The sequence below is a fragment of the Telmatherina bonti genome (genome assembly GCF_933228915.1).
Source record: "Telmatherina bonti genome assembly, chromosome: 22".
In the NCBI taxonomy this organism is placed as follows: Eukaryota; Metazoa; Chordata; class Actinopteri; order Atheriniformes; family Telmatherinidae; genus Telmatherina; species Telmatherina bonti.
In genome coordinates this window covers 1704982-1723440 of record NC_136631.1, presented here as the reverse complement: position 1 = coordinate 1723440, position 18459 = coordinate 1704982, and positions in this window count along the sequence as shown.

Sequence of the window (18459 nt, the reverse complement as noted above, 5' to 3'; positions counted from 1 at the left end):
TGCCGGAGGTTTGGACGGTGCCGGAGTTTTGGTTAGAGGTTCGGTCGGTTGTTCGGTCGGTGCCAGAGGTTCGGTCGGTCGGTGCCGGAGGTTCGGTCGGTGCCGGAGGTTCGGTTGGAGGTTCGGTCGGAGGTTTGGTCGGTGCCGGAGGTTCGGTTGGAGGTTCGGTCGGAGGTTCGGTCGGTGCCAGAGGTTCAGTCAGTGCCGGAGGTTCGGTTGGAGGTTCGGTCGGAGGTTCGGTCGGTGCCGGAGGTTTGGTCGGTGACGGAGGTTCGGTTGGAGGTTCGGTCGGTGCCAGAGATTCGGTCTGAGGTCCGGTCAGTGCCGGATGTTCGGTCGGTGCCGGACATTCGGTCGGAGGTTCGGTCTGTGCCGGATGTTCGGTCGGATGTTCGGTCGGTGCCAGAGATTCGGTCTGAGGTTCGGTCGGTGTCATAAGTTCGGTCGGAGCCGGATGTTCGGTCGGAGGTTCGGTCGGTACCGGGGGTTCGGTCTGTGCCGGACATTCGGTCGGAGGTTCAGTCGGAGGTTCGGTCGGTGCTGGAGGTTCGGTCGGTGCCAGAGTTTCGGTCAGAGGTTCGATCGGTGCCGGAGGTTCGGTCAGAGGTTTGGTCGGTGCCAGAGATTCGGTGTCTAAGGTTTGGTCGGTCGGTGTCGGAGGTCCGGTCGGTGCCAGAGGTTCGGTCGGAGGTTCGGTTAGAGGTTCGGTAAGTGTGAGAACTTCGGCCGGTGCCACAGGTTTGGTCGGTTGTTCGGTCGGTGCCAGAAGTTCGGTCGGTCGGTGCCGGAGGTTCAGTCGGTGTCGGAGGTTTGGACGGTGCCGGAGGTTTGGTCGGTGCCAGAGGTTCGGTCGGTGTCGGAGGTTTGGACGGTGCCGGAGGTTTGGACGGTGCCGGAGTTTTGGTTAGAGGTTCGGTCGGTTGTTCGGTCGGTGCCAGAGGTTCGGTCGGTCGGTGCCGGAGGTTCGGTCGGTGCCGGAGGTTCGGTTGGAGGTTCGGTCGGAGGTTTGGTCGGTGCCGGAGGTTCGGTTGGAGGTTCGGTCGGAGGTTCGGTCGGTGCCAGAGGTTCAGTCAGTGCCGGAGGTTCGGTTGGAGGTTCGGTCGGAGGTTCGGTCGGTGCCGGAGGTTTGGTCGGTGCCGGAGGTTCGGTTGGAGGTTCGGTCGGAGGTTCGGTCGGTGCCAGAGGTTCAGTCAGTGCCGGAGGTTCGGTTGGAGGTTCGGTCGGAGGTTCGGTCGGTGCCAGAGATTCGGTCTGAGGTCCGGTCAGTGCCGGATGTTCGGTCGGTGCCGGACATTCGGTCGGTGCCGGAGGTTCGGTTGGAGGTTCGGTCGGTGCCAGAAGTTCGGTCGGTCGGTGCCGGAGGTTCAGTCGGTGTCGGAGGTTTGGACGGTGCCGGAGGTTTGGTCGGTGCCAGAGGTTCGGTCGGTGTCGGAGGTTTGGACGGTGCCGGAGGTTTGGACGGTGCCGGAGTTTTGGTTAGAGGTTCGGTCGGTTGTTCGGTCGGTGCCAGAGGTTCGGTCGGTCGGTGCCAGAGGTTCAGTCAGTGCCGGAGGTTCGGTTGGAGGTTCGGTCGGAGGTTCGGTCGGTGCCGGAGGTTTGGTCGGTGCCGGAGGTTCGGTTGGAGGTTCGGTCGGTGCCAGAGATTCGGTCTGAGGTCCGGTCAGTGCCGGATGTTCGGTCGGTGCCGGACATTCGGTCGGAGGTTCGGTCTGTGCCGGATGTTCGGTCGGATGTTCGGTCGGTGCCAGAGATTCGGTCTGAGGTTCGGTCGGTGTCATAAGTTCGGTCGGAGCCGGATGTTCGGTCGGAGGTTCGGTCGGTACCGGGGGTTCGGTCTGTGCCGGACATTCGGTCGGAGGTTCAGTCGGAGGTTCGGTCGGTGCTGGAGGTTCGGTCGGTGCCAGAGTTTCGGTCAGAGGTTCGATCGGTGCCGGAGGTTCGGTCAGAGGTTTGGTCGGTGCCAGAGATTCGGTGTCTAAGGTTTGGTCGGTCGGTGTCGGAGGTCCGGTCGGTGCCAGAGGTTCGGTCGGAGGTTCGGTTAGAGGTTCGGTAAGTGTGAGAACTTCGGCCGGTGCCACAGGTTTGGTCGGTTGTTCGGTCGGTGCCAGAAGTTCGGTCGGTCGGTGCCGGAGGTTTGGTTGGAGGTTCGGTCGGAGGTTCGGTCAGAGGTTCGGTCGGTGTCTGAGGTTTGGCCGGAGGTTCGGTCGGTGTCTGATGTTCGGTCGGTACCTGAGGTTCGGTCGGTGCCGGAGGTTTGGTCGGTGCCGGAGGTTCGGTCAGAGGTTCGGTCGTTGCCAGAGGTTCGGTCAGAGGTTCGGTCGTTGCCAGAGGTTCGGTCAGAGGTTCGGTCGGTGTCTGAGGTTCGGTCGGTGCCAGAGGTTCGGTCAGTTGTTCGGCCGGTGCCAGAGGTTCGGTCGGTGCCTAAGGTTCGGTCGGTGCCGGAGGTTCGGTTAGAGGTTCGGTCGGTGCCGGAGGTTCGATCGGTGCCGGAGGTTCGGTGCCAGAGGTTCGGTCGGTGCCGGAGGTTCGGTAAGAGGTTCGGTCGGTGCCGGAGGTTCGGTTAGAGGTTCGGTCGGTGCCGGAGGTTCGGTTAGAGGTTCGGTCGGTGTCAGAAGTTCGGCCGGTGTCAGAGGTTCGGTCGGTTGTTCGGTCGGTGCCAGAGGTTCGGTCGGTCGGTGCCGGAGGTTCGATCGGTGCCGGAGGTTCGGTGCCAGAGGTTCGGTCGGTGCCGGAGGTTCGGTAAGAGGTTCGGTCGGTGCCAGAGGTTCGGTCGGTGCCAGAGGTTCAGTCGGTGCCGGAGGTTCGGTCGGTGCCAGAGGTTCAGTCGGTGCCGGAGGTTCGGTCGGTGCCGGAGGTTCGGTCGGTGCCTGAGGTTTGGTCGGTGCCGGAGTTTCGGTTAGAGGTTCGGTCGGTTGTTCGGTTGGTGCCAGAGGTTCGGTCGGTTGGTGCCGGAGGTTCGGTCGGTACCTGAGGTTCGGTAGATGCCGGCCGTTCGGTGCTAGAGGTTCGGTTGGTGCCGGAGGTTCGGTCGGTGTCGGGGGTTTGATCGGTGCTAGAGGTTTGGTTGGTGCCGGAGGTTCGGTCGGTGCCGGAAGTTCGGCCGGAGGTTTGGTCGGTGCCTGAGGTTCAGTCGGTGCCTGAGGTTCGGCCGGTGCCAGAGGTTCGGTCGGTGCCTGAGGTTCGGTCGGTGTCAGAAGTTCGGTCGGTGCCGGAGGTTCGGTCGGTGCCTGAGGTTCGGTCGGTGTCAGAAGTTCGGTCGGTGCCAGAGGTTCGATCGGCTGTTTGGCCGGTGCCAGAGGTTCGGTCGGTGCCTGAGGTTCGGTCGGTGTCAGAAGTTCGGTCGGTGCCAGAGGTTCGATCGGCTGTTTGGCCGGTGCCAGAGGTTCAGTCGGTCGGTGCCAGAGGTTCGGTCGGTACTTGAGGTTCGGTCGGTGCCGGAGGTTTGGTCGGTGCCAGAGGTTTGGTCGGTGCCAGAGGTTCGGTCGGTGCCGGAGGTTCGGTTAGAGGTTCGGTAGGTGTCAGAAGTTCGGCCGGTGCCAGAGGTTTGGTCGGTCGGTGCCGGAGGTTCGGTCGGTACTTGAGGTTCGGTCGGTGCCGGAGGTTCAATCGGTGCCGGAGGTTCGGTCGGCACCTGAGGTTCGGTAGATGCCGGACGTTCGGTCGGAGGTTCGATCGGTGCCGGAGGTTCGGACGGTGGTTCGGTCTGGGATTCGGTTGGTGTCACAGGTTCGGTCGGTGTCGGGGATCCGATCGGTGCCAGAGGTTCGGTCGGTGCCTGAGGTTCGGTCGGTGTCTGAGGTTCGGTCGGTGCCTGAGGTTCAGTCGTTGCCGGAGTTTCGGTCATTGCCGGAGGTTCGGTCGAAGGTTCGGTCGGAGGTTCAGTCGGTGCCGGAGGTTCGGTCGTTGCCGGAGGTTCAGACGACGGTTCGGTCGGAGGTTCAGTCGGTGCCGGAGGTTCGGTCGTTGCCGGAGGTTCGGTCGAAGGTTCGGTCGGAGGTTCGGTCGGTGCCGGAGGTTCGGTCGGAGGTTCAGTCGGTGCCGGAGGTTCGGTCGTTGCCGGAGGTTCGGACGACGGTTCGGTCGGAGGTTCAGTCGGTGCCGGAGGTTCGGTCAGAGGTTCAGTCGGTGCCGGAGGTTCGGTCGTTGCCGGAGGTTTGGTCGGATGTTCGGCCGGTTCGGTCGGATGTTCGGTCGGTGCCAGAGGTTCGGTCGGAGGTTCGGTTAGAGGTACGGTCTGTGTCAGAAGTTCGGTCGGAGGTTCGGCCGGAGGTTCGGTCGGTTCCGGAGGTTCGGTATGTGCCTGAGGTTAGGTCGGTGCCAGAGGTTCGGTTGGTGCCGGAGGTTCGGTCGGTGTCGGGGGTTCGATCGGTGCCAGAGGTTCGGTCAGAGGTTTGGTCGGTACCAGAGGTTCGGTCAGAGGTTTGGTCGGTACCAGAGGTTTGGTCGGTGCCGGAGGTTCAGTCGGTGCCAGATGTTCGGTCGGAGGTTCGGTCGGTGCCGGACGTTCGGTCGGAGGTTCGGTCGGTGCCTGAGGTTCAGTCGGTACCGGAGGTTCGGTTGGAGGTTCGGTCAGTTGTTCGGCCGGTGCCAGAGGTTCGGTCGGTCGGTGCCAGAGGTTCGGTCGGTGCCGGAGGTTCGATCGGTGCCGGAGGTTCGATCGTGCCGGAGGTTCGGTGCCAGAGGTTCGGTCGGTGCCGGAGGTTTGGTAAGAGGTTCGGTCGGTGCCGGAGGTTCGGTTAGAGGTTCAGTCGGTGCCAGAGGTTCGGTCGGTGCCAGAGGTTCGGTCAGAGGTTTGGTCGGTACCAGAGGTTCGGTCAGAGGTTTGGTCGGTACCAGAGGTTTGGTCGGTGCCAGATGTTCGGTCAGAGGTTCGGTCGGTGTCTGAGGTTCGGTCGGTGCCTGAGGTTCGGTCGTTGCCGGAGGTTCAGTCGGTGCCGGAGGTTCGGTCGGAGGTGCGGTTGGTGCCGGAGGTTCGGTCTGAGGTTCGGTCGGTGTCAGAAGTTCGGTCGGAGGTTCGGTCGGTGCCAGATGTTCGGTCAGAGGTTCGGTCGGTGCCAGACGTTCGGTTGGAGGTTCGGTCGGTGCCGGAGGTTCAGTCGGTGCCAGATGTTCGGTCGGAGGTTCGGTCGGTGCCGGACGTTCGGTCGGAGGTTCGGTCGGTGCCTGAGGTTCAGTCGGTACCGGAGGTTCGGTTGGAGGTTCGGTCAGTTGTTCGGCCGGTGCCAGAGGTTCGGTCGGTCGGTGCAAGAGGTTCGGTCGGTGCCGGAGGTTCGATCGGTGCCGGAGGTTCGATCGGTGCCGGAGGTTCGGTGCCAGAGGTTCGGTCGGTGCCGGACGTTTGCTAAGAGGTTCGGTCGGTGCCGGAGGTTCGGTTAGAGGTTCGGTCGGTGCCAGAGGTTCGGTCGGTGCCAGAGGTTCGGTCGGTGCCAGAGGTTTGGTCGGTGCCAGAGGTTCGGTCGGTGTCGGAGGTTTGGACGGTGCCGGAGGTTTGGACGGTGCCGGAGTTTTGGTTAGAGGTTCGGTCGGTTGTTCGGTCGGTGCCAGAGGTTCGGTCGGTCGGTGCCGGAGGTTCGGTCGGTGCCGGAGGTTCGGTTGGAGGTTCGGTCGGAGGTTTGGTCGGTGCCGGAGGTTCGGTTGGAGGTTCGGTCGGAGGTTCGGTCGGTGCCAGAGGTTCAGTCAGTGCCGGAGGTTCGGTTGGAGGTTCGGTCGGAGGTTCGGTCGGTGCCGGAGGTTTGGTCGGTGCCGGAGGTTCGGTTGGAGGTTCGGTCGGTGCCAGAGATTCGGTCTGAGGTCCGGTCAGTGCCGGAGGTTCGGTCGGTGCCGGACATTCGGTCGGAGGTTCGGTCTGTGCCGGATGTTCGGTCGGATGTTCGGTCGGAGCCAGAGATTCGGTCTGAGGTTCGGTCGGTGTCATAAGTTCGGTCGGAGCCGGATGTTCGGTCGGAGGTTCGGTCGGTACCGGGGGTTCGGTCTGTGCCGGACATTCGGTCGGAGGTTCAGTCGGAGGTTCGGTCGGTGCTGGAGGTTCGGTCGGTGCCAGAGTTTCGGTCAGAGGTTCGATCGGTGCCGGAGGTTCGGTCAGAGGTTTGGTCGGTGCCAGAGATTCGGTGTCTAAGGTTTGGTCGGTCGGTGTCGGAGGTCCGGTCGGTGCCAGAGGTTCGGTCGGAGGTTCGGTTAGAGGTTCGGTAAGTGTGAGAACTTCGGCCGGTGCCACAGGTTTGGTCGGTTGTTCGGTCGGTGCCAGAAGTTCGGTCGGTCGGTGCCAGAGGTTCGGTCGGTGTCGGAGGTTTGGACGGTGCCGGAGGTTTGGACGGTGCCGGAGTTTTGGTTAGAGGTTCGGTCGGTTGTTCGGTCGGTGCCAGAGGTTCGGTCGGTCGGTGCCGGAGGTTCGGTCGGTGCCGGAGGTTCGGTTGGAGGTTCGGTCGGAGGTTCGGTCGGTGCCGGAGGTTCGGTTGGAGGTTCGGTCGGAGGTTCGGTCGGTGCCAGAGGTTCAGTCAGTGCCGGAGGTTCGGTTGGAGGTTCGGTCGGAGGTTCGGTCGGTGCCGGAGGTTTGGTCGGTGCCGGAGGTTCGGTCGGAGGTTCGGTCGGAGGTTCGGTCGGTGCCGGAGGTTTGGTCGGTGCCGGAGGTTCGGTCGGAGGTTCGGTCGGTGCCAGAGATTCGGTCTGAGGTCCGGTCAGTGCCGGAGGTTCGGTCGGTGCCGGACATTCGGTCGGAGGTTCGGTCTGTGCCGGATGTTCGGTCGGATGTTCGGTCGGTGCCAGAGATTCGGTCGGAGGTTCGGTCGGTGTCATAAGTTCGGTCGGAGCCGGATGTTCGGTCGGAGGTTCGGTCGGTACCGGGGGTTCGGTCGGTGCTGGACATTCGGTCGGAGGTTCAGTCGGAGGTTCGGTCGGTGCCGGAGGTTCGGTCGGTGCCGGATGTTCGGTCGGAGGTTCGGTCTGTGCCGGATGTTCGGTCGGATGTTCGGTCGGTGCCAGAGATTCGGTCTGAGGTTCGGTCGGTGTCATAAGTTCGGTCGGAGCCAGATGTTCGGTCGGAGGTTCGGTCGGTGCCGGACATTCGGTCGGAGGTTCGGTCGGTGCCGGAGGTTCGGTCGGTGCCGGATGTTCGGTCGGAGGTTCGGTCGGTGCCTGAGGTTCGGCCGGATGTTCGGTCGGTGCCGGATGTTCGGTCGGAGGTTCGGTCGGTGCCGGATGTTCGGTCGGTGCCGGATGTTCGGTCGGAGGTTCAGTCGGTGCCGGACGTTCGGTCGGAGGTTCGGTCGGTGCCTGAGGTTCGGTCGGATGTTCGGTCGGAGGTTCGCTCGGTGCCGGATGTTCGGTCGGAGGTTCGGTCGGTGCCGGATGTTCGGTCGGAGGTTCAGTCTGTGCCGGAGGTTCGGTCGGTGCCAGATGTTCGGCCGGAGGTTGGGTCGGTACCGGAGGTTGGGTCGGTGCCTGAGGTTCGGTTGGTGCCGGAGGTTCGGTCAGTGTCGGGAGTTCGATCGGTGCCAGAGGTTCGGTCAGAGGTTTGGTCGGTACCAGAGGTTCGGTCGGTGCCAGATGTTCGGTCAGAGGTTCGGTCGGTGCCGGACGTTCGGTCGTTACCGAGGTTCAGTCGGTGCCGGAGGTTCGGTCGGAGGTTCGGTCGGTGCCAGATGTTCGTTCAGAGGTTCGGTCGGTGCCGGACGTTCGGTCGGAGGTTCGGTCAGAGGTTCGGTCGGTATCAGAACTTCGGTCGGAGGTTCGGTCAGAGGTTCGGTCGGTGCCGGAGGTTCGGTCGGATATTCGGTCGGTGCCAGAGATTCGGTCTGAGGTTCGGTCGGTGTCAGAAGTTCGGTCGGAGCCGGATGTTCGGTCGGATGTTCGGTCGGTGCCAGAGATTCGGTCTGAGGTTCGGTCGGTGTCAGAAGTTCGGTCGGAGCCGGATGTTCGGTCGGAGCCGGATGTTCGGTCGGAGGTTCGGTAGGTGCCGGAGGTTCGGTCGGTGCCGGAAGTTCGGTCGGAGGTTCGGTCGGTGCCGGACGTTCAGTCGGTGTCAGATGTTCGGTCGGGGGTTCGGTCGGTGCCGGATGTTCGGTCGGAGGTGCGGTCGGTGCCGGAGGTTCAGTCGGTGTCAGATGTTTGGTCGGAGGTTCGGTCGGTGCCGGAGGTTCGGTCGGTGCCGGAGGTTCAGTCGGTGCCAGATGTTCGGTCGGAGATTCGGTCGGTGCCGGAGGTTCGGTCGGTGCCGGAAGTTCGGTCGGGGGTTCGGTCGGTGCCGGAGGTTCAGTCGGTGTCAGATGTTCGTTCGGAGGTTCGGTCGGTGCCGGAAGTTCGGTCGGGGGTTCGGTCGGTGCCGGAGGTTCAGTCGGTGTCAGATGTTCGGTCAGAGGTTCGGTCGGTGCCGGATGTTCGGTCGGAGGTTCGGTCGGTGCCGGAGGTTCAGTCGGTGTCTGATGTTCGGTCGGAGGTTCGGTCGGTGCCGGAAGTTTGGTCGGAGGTTCGGTCTATGCCGGAGGTTCAGTCGGTGCCAGATGTTCGGTCGGAGGTTCGGTCGGTGCCGGAGGTTCGGTCGGTGCCAGATGTTCGGTCAGAGGTTCGGTCGGTGCCAGACGTTCGGTCGGAGGTTTGGTCGGTGCCGGAGGTTCAGTCGATGCCAGATGTTCGGTCGGAGGTTCGGTCGGTGCCGGACGTTCGGTCGGAGGTTCGGTCGGTGCCTGAGGTTCAGTCGGTACCGGAGGTTTGGTTGGAGGTTCGGTCAGTTGTTCGGCCGGTGCCAGAGGTTCGGTCGGTGCCGGAGGTTCGATCGGTGCCGGAGGTTCGATCGGTGCCGGAGGTTCGGTGCCAGAGGTTCGGTCGGTGCCGGAGGTTTGGTAAGAGGTTCGGTCGGTGCTGGAGGTTCGGTTAGAGGTTCAGTCGGTGCCAGAGGTTCGGTCGGTGCCAGAGGTTCGGTCAGAGGTTTGGTCGGTACCAGAGGTTCGGTCAGAGGTTTTGTCGGTACCAGAGGTTTGGTCGGTGCCAGATGTTCGGTCAGAGGTTCGGTCGGTGTCTGAGGTTCGGTCGGTGCCTGAGGTTCGGTCGTTGCCGGAGGTTCAGTCGGTGCCGGAGGTTCGGTCGGAGGTTCGGTTGGTGCCGGAGGTTCGGTCTGAGGTTCGGTCGGTGTCAGAAGTTCGGTCGGAGGTTCGGTCGGTGCCAGATGTTCGGTCAGAGGTTCGGTCGGTGCCAGACGTTCGGTCGGAGGTTCGGTCGGTGCCGGAGGTTCAGTCGGTGCCAGATGTTCGGTCGGAGGTTCGGTCGGTGCCGGACGTTCGGTCGGAGGTTCGGTCGGTGCCTGAGGTTCAGTCGGTACCGGAGGTTCGGTTGGAGGTTCGGTCAGTTGTTCGGCCGGTGCCAGAGGTTCGGTCGGTCGGTGCAAGAGGTTCGGTCGGTGCCGGAGGTTCGATCGGTGCCGGAGGTTCGATCGGTGCCGGAGGTTCGGTGCCAGAGGTTCGGTCGGTGCCGGACGTTTGGTAAGAGGTTCGGTCGGTGCCGGAGGTTCGATCGGTGCCGGAGGTTCGATCGGTGCCGGAGGTTCGGTGCCAGAGGTTCGGTCGGTGCCGGACGTTTGGTAAGAGGTTCGGTCGGTGCCAGAGGTTCGGTCGGTGCCAGAGGTTCGGTCGGTGCCAGAGGTTCGGTCGGTGCCAGAGGTTCGGTCGGTGTCGGAGGTTTGGACGGTGCCGGAGGTTTGGACGGTGCCGGAGTTTTGGTTAGAGGTTCGGTCGGTTGTTCGGTCGGTGCCAGAGGTTCGGTCGGTCGGTGCCGGAGGTTCGGTCGGAGGTTCGGTCGGTGCCGGAGGTTCGGTTGGAGGTTCGGTCGGAGGTTCGGTCGGTGCCAGAGGTTCAGTCAGTGCCGGAGGTTCGGTTGGAGGTTCGGTCGGAGGTTCGGTCGGTGCCGGAGGTTTGGTCGGTGCCGGAGGTTCGGTCGGAGGTTCGGTCGGACGTTCGGTCGGTGCCGGAGGTTTGGTCGGTGCCGGAGGTTCGGTCGGAGGTTCGGTCGGTGCCAGAGATTCGGTCTGAGGTCCGGTCAGTGCCGGAGGTTCGGTCGGTGCCGGACATTCGGTCCGAGGTTCGGTCTGTGCCGGATGTTCGGTCGGATGTTCGGTCGGTGCCAGAGATTCGGTCGGAGGTTCGGTCGGTGTCATAAGTTCGGTCGGAGCCGGATGTTCGGTCGGAGGTTCGGTCGGTACCGGGGGTTCGGTCGGTGCCGGACATTCGGTCGGAGGTTCAGTAGGAGGTTCGGTCGGTGCCAGAGGTTCGGTCGGTGCCGGATGTTCGGTCGGAGGTTCGGTCTGTGCCGGATGTTCGGTCGGATGTTCGGTCGGTGCCAGAGATTGGGTCTGAGGTTCGGTCGGTGTCATAAGTTCGGTCGGAGCCGGATGTTCGGTCGGAGGTTCGGTCGGTGCCGGACATTCGGTCGGTGCCGGAGGTTCGGTCGGTGCCGGATGTTCGGTCGGAGGTTCGGTCGGTGCCTGAGGTTCGGCCGGATGTTCGGTCGGTGCCGGATGTTCGGTCGGAGGTTCGGTCGGTGCCTGAGGTTCGGCCGGATGTTCGGTCGGTGCCGGATGTTCGGTCGGAGGTTCGGTCGGTGCCGGATGTTCGGTCGGTGCCGGATGTTCGGTCGGAGGTTCAGTCGGTGCCGGACGTTCGGTCGGAGGTTCGGTCGGTGCCTGAGGTTCGGTCGGATGTTCGGTCGGAGGTTCGCTCGGTGCCGGATGTTCGGTCGGAGGTTCGGTCGGTGCCGGATGTTCGGTCGGAGGTTCAGTCTGTGCCGGAGGTTCGGTCGGTGCCAGATGTTCGGCCGGAGGTTGGGTCGGTACCGGAGGTTGGGTCGGTGCCTGAGGTTCGGTTGGTGCCGGAGGTTCGGTCAGTGTCGGGAGTTCGATCGGTGCCAGAGGTTCGGTCAGAGGTTTGGTCGGTACCAGAGGTTCGGTCGGTGCCAGATGTTCGGTCAGAGGTTCGGTCGGTGCCGGACGTTCGGTCGTTACCGAGGTTCAGTCGGTGCCGGAGGTTCGGTCGGAGGTTCGGTCGGTGCCAGATGTTCGTTCAGAGGTTCGGTCGGTGCCGGACGTTCGGTCGGAGGTTCGGTCAGAGGTTCGGTCGGTGTCAGAACTTCGGTCGGAGGTTCGGTCAGAGGTTCGGTCGGTGCCGGAGGTTCGGTCGGATATTCGGTCGGTGCCAGAGATTCGGTCTGAGGTTCGGTCGGTGTCAGAAGTTCGGTCGGAGCCGGATGTTCGGTCGGATGTTCGGTCGGTGCCAGAGATTCGGTCTGAGGTTCGGTCGGTGTCAGAAGTTCGGTCGGAGCCGGATGTTCGGTCGGAGGTTCGGTAGGTGCCGGAGGTTCGGTCGGTGCCGGAAGTTCGGTCGGAGGTTCGGTCGGTGCCGGACGTTCAGTCGGTGTCAGATGTTCGGTCGGGGGTTCGGTCGGTGCCGGATGTTCGGTCGGAGGTGCGGTCGGTGCCGGAGGTTCAGTCGGTGTCAGATGTTTGGTCGGAGGTTCGGTCGGTGCCGGAGGTTCGGTCGGTGCCGGAGGTTCAGTCGGTGCCAGATGTTCGGTCGGAGATTCGGTCGGTGCCGGAGGTTCGGTCGGTGCCGGAAGTTCGGTCGGGGGTTCGGTCGGTGCCGGAGGTTCAGTCGGTGTCAGATGTTCGTTCGGAGGTTCGGTCGGTGCCGGAAGTTCGGTCGGGGGTTCGGTCGGTGCCGGAGGTTCAGTCGGTGTCAGATGTTCGGTCAGAGGTTCGGTCGGTGCCGGATGTTCGGTCGGAGGTTCGGTCGGTGCCGGAGGTTCAGTCGGTGTCTGATGTTCGGTCGGAGGTTCGGTCGGTGCCGGAAGTTTGGTCGGAGGTTCGGTCTATGCCGGAGGTTCAGTCGGTGCCAGATGTTCGGTCGGAGGTTCGGTCGGTGCCGGAGGTTAAGTCGGTGTCAGATGTTCGGTCGGAGGTTCGGTCGGTGCCAGATGTTCGTTCAGAGGTTCGGTCGGTGCCAGACGTTCGGTCGGAGGTTCGGTCGGTGCCGGAGGTTCAGTCGGTGCCAGATGTTCGGTCGGAGGTTCGGTCGGTGCCGGACGTTCGGTCGGAGGTTCGGTCGGTGCCTGAGGTTCAGTCGGTGCCGGATGTTCGGTCGGAGGTTCGGTCTGTGCCGGATGTTCGGTCGGATGTTCGGTCGGTGCCAGAGATTCGGTCGGAGGTTCGGTCGGTGTCATAAGTTCGGTCGGAGCCGGATGTTCGGTCGGAGGTTCGGTCGGTACCGGGGGTTCGGTCGGTGCCGGACATTCGGTCGGAGGTTCAGTCGGAGGTTCGGTCGGTGCCGGAGGTTCGGTCGGTGCCGGATGTTCGGTCGGAGGTTCGGTCTGTGCCGGATGTTCGGTCGGATGTTCGGTCGGTGCCAGAGATTCGGTCTGAGGTTCGGTCGGTGTCATAAGTTCGGTCGGAGCCGGATGTTCGGTCGGAGGTTCGGTCGGTGCCGGACATTCGGTCGGAGGTTCGGTCGGTGCCGGAGGTTCGGTCGGTGCCGGATGTTCGGTCGGAGGTTCGGTCGGTGCCTGAGGTTCGGTCGGATGTTCGGTCGGTGCCGGATGTTCGGTCGGAGGTTCGGTCGGTGCCGGATGTTCGGTCGGTGCCGGATGTTCGGTCGGAGGTTCAGTCGGTGCCGGACGTTCGGTCGGAGGTTCGGTCGGTGCCTGAGGTTCGGTCGGATGTTCGGTCGGAGGTTCGCTCGGTGCCGGATGTTCGGTCGGAGGTTCGGTCGGTGCCGGATGTTCGGTCGGAGGTTCAGTCTGTGCCGGAGGTTCGGTCGGTGCCAGATGTTCGGCCGGAGGTTGGGTCGGTACCGGAGGTTGGGTCGGTGCCTGAGGTTCGGTTGGTGCCGGAGGTTCGGTCAGTGTCGGGAGTTCGATCGGTGCCAGAGGTTCGGTCAGAGGTTTGGTCGGTACCAGAGGTTCGGTCGGTGCCAGATGTTCGGTCAGAGGTTCGGTCGGTGCCGGACGTTCGGTCGTTACCGAGGTTCAGTCGGTGCCGGAGGTTCGGTCGGAGGTTCGGTCGGTGCCAGATGTTCGTTCAGAGGTTCGGTCGGTGCCGGACGTTCGGTCGGAGGTTCGGTCAGAGGTTCGGTCGGTGTCAGAACTTCGGTCGGAGGTTCGGTCAGAGGTTCGGTCGGTGCCGGAGGTTCGGTCGGATATTCGGTCGGTGCCAGAGATTCGGTCTGAGGTTCGGTCGGTGTCAGAAGTTCGGTCGGAGCCGGATGTTCGGTCGGATGTTCGGTCGGTGCCAGAGATTCGGTCTGAGGTTCGGTCGGTGTCAGAAGTTCGGTCGGAGCCGGATGTTCGGTCGGAGGTTCGGTAGGTGCCGGAGGTTCGGTCGGTGCCGGAAGTTCGGTCGGAGGTTCGGTCGGTGCCGGACGTTCAGTCGGTGTCAGATGTTCGGTCGGGGGTTCGGTCGGTGCCGGATGTTCGGTCGGAGGTGCGGTCGGTGCCGGAGGTTCAGTCGGTGTCAGATGTTTGGTCGGAGGTTCGGTCGGTGCCGGAGGTTCGGTCGGTGCCGGAGGTTCAGTCGGTGCCAGATGTTCGGTCGGAGATTCGGTCGGTGCCGGAGGTTCGGTCGGTGCCGGAAGTTCGGTCGGGGGTTCGGTCGGTGCCGGAGGTTCAGTCGGTGTCAGATGTTCGTTCGGAGGTTCGGTCGGTGCCGGAAGTTCGGTCGGAGGTTCAGTCGGTGCCGGACGTTCGGTCGGAGGTTCGGTCGGTGCCTGAGGTTCGGTCGGATGTTCGGTCGGAGGTTCGCTCGGTGCCGGATGTTCGGTCGGAGGTTCGGTCGGTGCCGGATGTTCGGTCGGAGGTTCAGTCTGTGCCGGAGGTTCGGTCGGTGCCAGATGTTCGGCCGGAGGTTGGGTCGGTACCGGAGGTTGGGTCGGTGCCTGAGGTTCGGTTGGTGCCGGAGGTTCGGTCAGTGTCGGGAGTTCGATCGGTGCCAGAGGTTCGGTCAGAGGTTTGGTCGGTACCAGAGGTTCGGTCGGTGCCAGATGTTCGGTCAGAGGTTCGGTCGGTGCCGGACGTTCGGTCGTTACCGAGGTTCAGTCGGTGCCGGAGGTTCGGTCGGAGGTTCGGTCGGTGCCAGATGTTCGTTCAGAGGTTCGGTCGGTGCCGGACGTTCGGTCGGAGGTTCGGTCAGAGGTTCGGTCGGTGTCAGAACTTCGGTCGGAGGTTCGGTCAGAGGTTCGGTCGGTGCCGGAGGTTCGGTCGGATATTCGGTCGGTGCCAGAGATTCGGTCTGAGGTTCGGTCGGTGTCAGAAGTTCGGTCGGAGCCGGATGTTCGGTCGGATGTTCGGTCGGTGCCAGAGATTCGGTCTGAGGTTCGGTCGGTGTCAGAAGTTCGGTCGGAGCCGGATGTTCGGTCGGAGGTTCGGTAGGTGCCGGAGGTTCGGTCGGTGCCGGAAGTTCGGTCGGAGGTTCGGTCGGTGCCGGACGTTCAGTCGGTGTCAGATGTTCGGTCGGTGCCGGATGTTCGGTCGGAGGTGCGGTCGGTGCCGGAGGTTCAGTCGGTGTCAGATGTTTGGTCGGAGGTTCGGTCGGTGCCGGAGGTTCGGTCGGTGCCGGAGGTTCAGTCGGTGCCAGATGTTCGGTCGGAGATTCGGTCGGTGCCGGAGGTTCGGTCGGTGCCGGAAGTTCGGTCGGGGGTTCGGTCGGTGCCGGAGGTTCAGTCGGTGTCAGATGTTCGTTCGGAGGTTCGGTCGGTGCCGGAAGTTCGGTCGGAGGTTCAGTCGGTGCCGGACGTTCGGTCGGAGGTTCGGTCGGTGCCTGAGGTTCGGTCGGATGTTCGGTCGGAGGTTCGCTCGGTGCCGGATGTTCGGTCGGAGGTTCGGTCGGTGCCGGATGTTCGGTCGGAGGTTCAGTCTGTGCCGGAGGTTCGGTCGGTGCCAGATGTTCGGCCGGAGGTTGGGTCGGTACCGGAGGTTGGGTCGGTGCCTGAGGTTCGGTTGGTGCCGGAGGTTCGGTCAGTGTCGGGAGTTCGATCGGTGCCAGAGGTTCGGTCAGAGGTTTGGTCGGTACCAGAGGTTCGGTCGGTGCCAGATGTTCGGTCAGAGGTTCGGTCGGTGCCGGACGTTCGGTCGTTACCGAGGTTCAGTCGGTGCCGGAGGTTCGGTCGGAGGTTCGGTCGGTGCCAGATGTTCGTTCAGAGGTTCGGTCGGTGCCGGACGTTCGGTCGGAGGTTCGGTCAGAGGTTCGGTCGGTGTCAGAACTTCGGTCGGAGGTTCGGTCAGAGGTTCGGTCGGTGCCGGAGGTTCGGTCGGATATTCGGTCGGTGCCAGAGATTCGGTCTGAGGTTCGGTCGGTGTCAGAAGTTCGGTCGGAGCCGGATGTTCGGTCGGATGTTCGGTCGGTGCCAGAGATTCGGTCTGAGGTTCGGTCGGTGTCAGAAGTTCGGTCGGAGCCGGATGTTCGGTCGGAGGTTCGGTAGGTGCCGGAGGTTCGGTCGGTGCCGGAAGTTCGGTCGGAGGTTCGGTCGGTGCCGGACGTTCAGTCGGTGTCAGATGTTCGGTCGGGGGTTCGGTCGGTGCCGGATGTTCGGTCGGAGGTGCGGTCGGTGCCGGAGGTTCAGTCGGTGTCAGATGTTTGGTCGGAGGTTCGGTCGGTGCCGGAGGTTCGGTCGGTGCCGGAGGTTCAGTCGGTGCCAGATGTTCGGTCGGAGATTCGGTCGGTGCCGGAGGTTCGGTCGGTGCCGGAAGTTCGGTCGGGGGTTCGGTCGGTGCCGGAGGTTCAGTCGGTGTCAGATGTTCGTTCGGAGGTTCGGTCGGTGCCGGAAGTTCGGTCGGGGGTTCGGTCGGTGCCGGAGGTTCAGTCGGTGTCAGATGTTCGGTCAGAGGTTCGGTCGGTGCCGGATGTTCGGTCGGAGGTTCGGTCGGTGCCGGAGGTTCAGTCGGTGTCTGATGTTCGGTCGGAGGTTCGGTCGGTGCCGGAAGTTTGGTCGGAGGTTCGGTCTATGCCGGAGGTTCAGTCGGTGCCAGATGTTAGGTCGGAGGTTCGGTCGGTGCCGGAGGTTCAGTCGGTGTCAGATGTTCGGTCGGAGGTTCGGTCGGTGCCAGATGTTCGGTCAGAGGTTCGGTCGGTGCCAGACGTTCGGTCGGAGGTTCGGTCGGTGCCGGAGGTTCAGTCGGTGCCAGATGTTAGGTCGGAGGTTCGGTCGGTGCCGGAGGTTCAGTCGGTGTCAGATGTTCGGTCGGAGGTTCGGTCGGTGCCAGATGTTCGGTCAGAGGTTCGGTCGGTGCCAGACGTTCGGTCGGAGGTTCGGTCGGTGCCGGAGGTTCAGTCGGTGCCAGATGTTCGGTCGGAGGTTCGGTCGGTGCCGGACGTTCGGTCGGAGGTTCGGTCGGTGCCTGAGGTTCGGTCGGATGTTCGGTCGGAGGTTCGCTCGGTGCCGGATGTTCGGTCGGAGGTTCGGTCGGTGCCGGATGTTCGGTCGGAGGTTCAGTCTGTGCCGGAGGTTCGGTCGGTGCCAGATGTTCGGCCGGAGGTTGGGTCGGTACCGGAGGTTGGGTCGGTGCCTGAGGTTCGGTTGGTGCCGGAGGTTCGGTCAGTGTCGGGAGTTCGATCGGTGCCAGAGGTTCGGTCAGAGGTTTGGTCGGTACCAGAGGTTCGGTCGGTGCCAGATGTTCGGTCAGAGGTTCGGTCGGTGCCGGACGTTCGGTCGTTACCGAGGTTCAGTCGGTGCCGGAGGTTCGGTCGGAGGTTCGGTCGGTGCCAGATGTTCGTTCAGAGGTTCGGTCGGTGCCGGACGTTCGGTCGGAGGTTCGGTCAGAGGTTCGGTCGGTGTCAGAACTTCGGTCGGAGGTTCGGTCAGAGGTTCGGTCGGTGCCGGAGGTTCGGTCGGATATTCGGTCGGTGCCAGAGATTCGGTCTGAGGTTCGGTCGGTGTCAGAAGTTCGGTCGGAGCCGGATGTTCGGTCGGATGTTCGGTCGGTGCCAGAGATTCGGTCTGAGGTTCGGTCGGTGTCAGAAGTTCGGTCGGAGCCGGATGTTCGGTCGGAGGTTCGGTAGGTGCCGGAGGTTCGGTCGGTGCCGGAAGTTCGGTCGGAGGTTCGGTCGGTGCCGGACGTTCAGTCGGTGTCAGATGTTCGGTCGGGGGTTCGGTCGGTGCCGGATGTTCGGTCGGAGGTGCGGTCGGTGCCGGAGGTTCAGTCGGTGTCAGATGTTTGGTCGGAGGTTCGGTCGGTGCCGGAGGTTCGGTCGGTGCCGGAGGTTCAGTCGGTGCCAGATGTTCGGTCGGAGATTCGGTCGGTGCCGGAGGTTCGGTCGGTGCCGGAAGTTCGGTCGGGGGTTCGGTCGGTGCCGGAGGTTCAGTCGGTGTCAGATGTTCGTTCGGAGGTTCGGTCGGTGCCGGAAGTTCGGTCAGGGGTTCGGTCGGTGCCGGAGGTTCAGTCGGTGTCAGATGTTCGGTCAGAGGTTCGGTCGGTGCCGGATGTTCGGTCGGAGGTTCGGTCGGTGCCGGAGGTTCAGTCGGTGTCTGATGTTCGGTCGGAGGTTTGGTCGGTGCCGGAGTTTTGGTTAGAGGTTCGGTCGGTTGTTCGGTCGGTGCCGGAGGTTCGGTTGGAGGTTCGGTCGGAGGTTCGGTCGGTGCCGGAGGTTCGGTTGGAGGTTCGGTTGGAGGTTCGGTCGGTGCCGGAGGTTCAGTCAGTGCCGGAGGTTCGGTTGGAGGTTCGGTCGGAGGTTCGGTCGGTGCCGGAGGTTTGGTCGGTGCCGGAGGTTCGGTCGGAGGTTCGGTCGGTGCCAGAGATTCGGTCTGAGGTCCGGTCAGTGCCGGAGGTTCGGTCGGTGCCGGACATTCGGTCGGAGGTTCGGTCTGTGCCGGATGTTCGGTCGGATGTTCGGTCGGTGCCAGAGATTCGGTCTGAGGTTCGGTCGGTGTCATAAGTTCGGTCGGAGCCGGATGTTCAGTCGGAGGTTCAGTCGGTACCGGGGGTTCGGTCGGTGCCGGACATTCGGTTGGAGGTTCAGTCGGAGGTTCGGTCGGTGCCGGAGGTTCGGTCGGTGCCGGATGTTCGGTCGGAGGTTCGGTCTGTGCCGGATGTTCGGTCAGAGGTTCGGTCGGTGTCAGAACTTCGGTCGGAGGTTCAGTCAGAGGTTCGGTCGGTACCGGAGGTTCGGTCGGATGTTCGGTCGGTGCCAGAGATTCGATCTGAGGTTCGGTCGGTGTCATAAGTTCGGTCGGAGCCGGATGTTCAGTCGGAGGTTCGGTCGGTGCCGGAGGTTCGGTCGGAGGTTCGGTCAGAGTTTCGGTCGGTGCCGGAGATTCGGTCTGAGGTTCGGTCGGTGTCAGAAGTTCGGTTGGAGGTTCGGTCAGAGGTTCGGTCGGTGCCGGATGTTCGGTCACAGGTTCGGTCTGTGCCGGAGGTTCAGTCGGTGCCAGATGTTTGGTCGGAGGTTCGGTCGGTGCCGGAGGTTTGGTCGGTGCCAGATGTTCGGTCGGAGGTTCG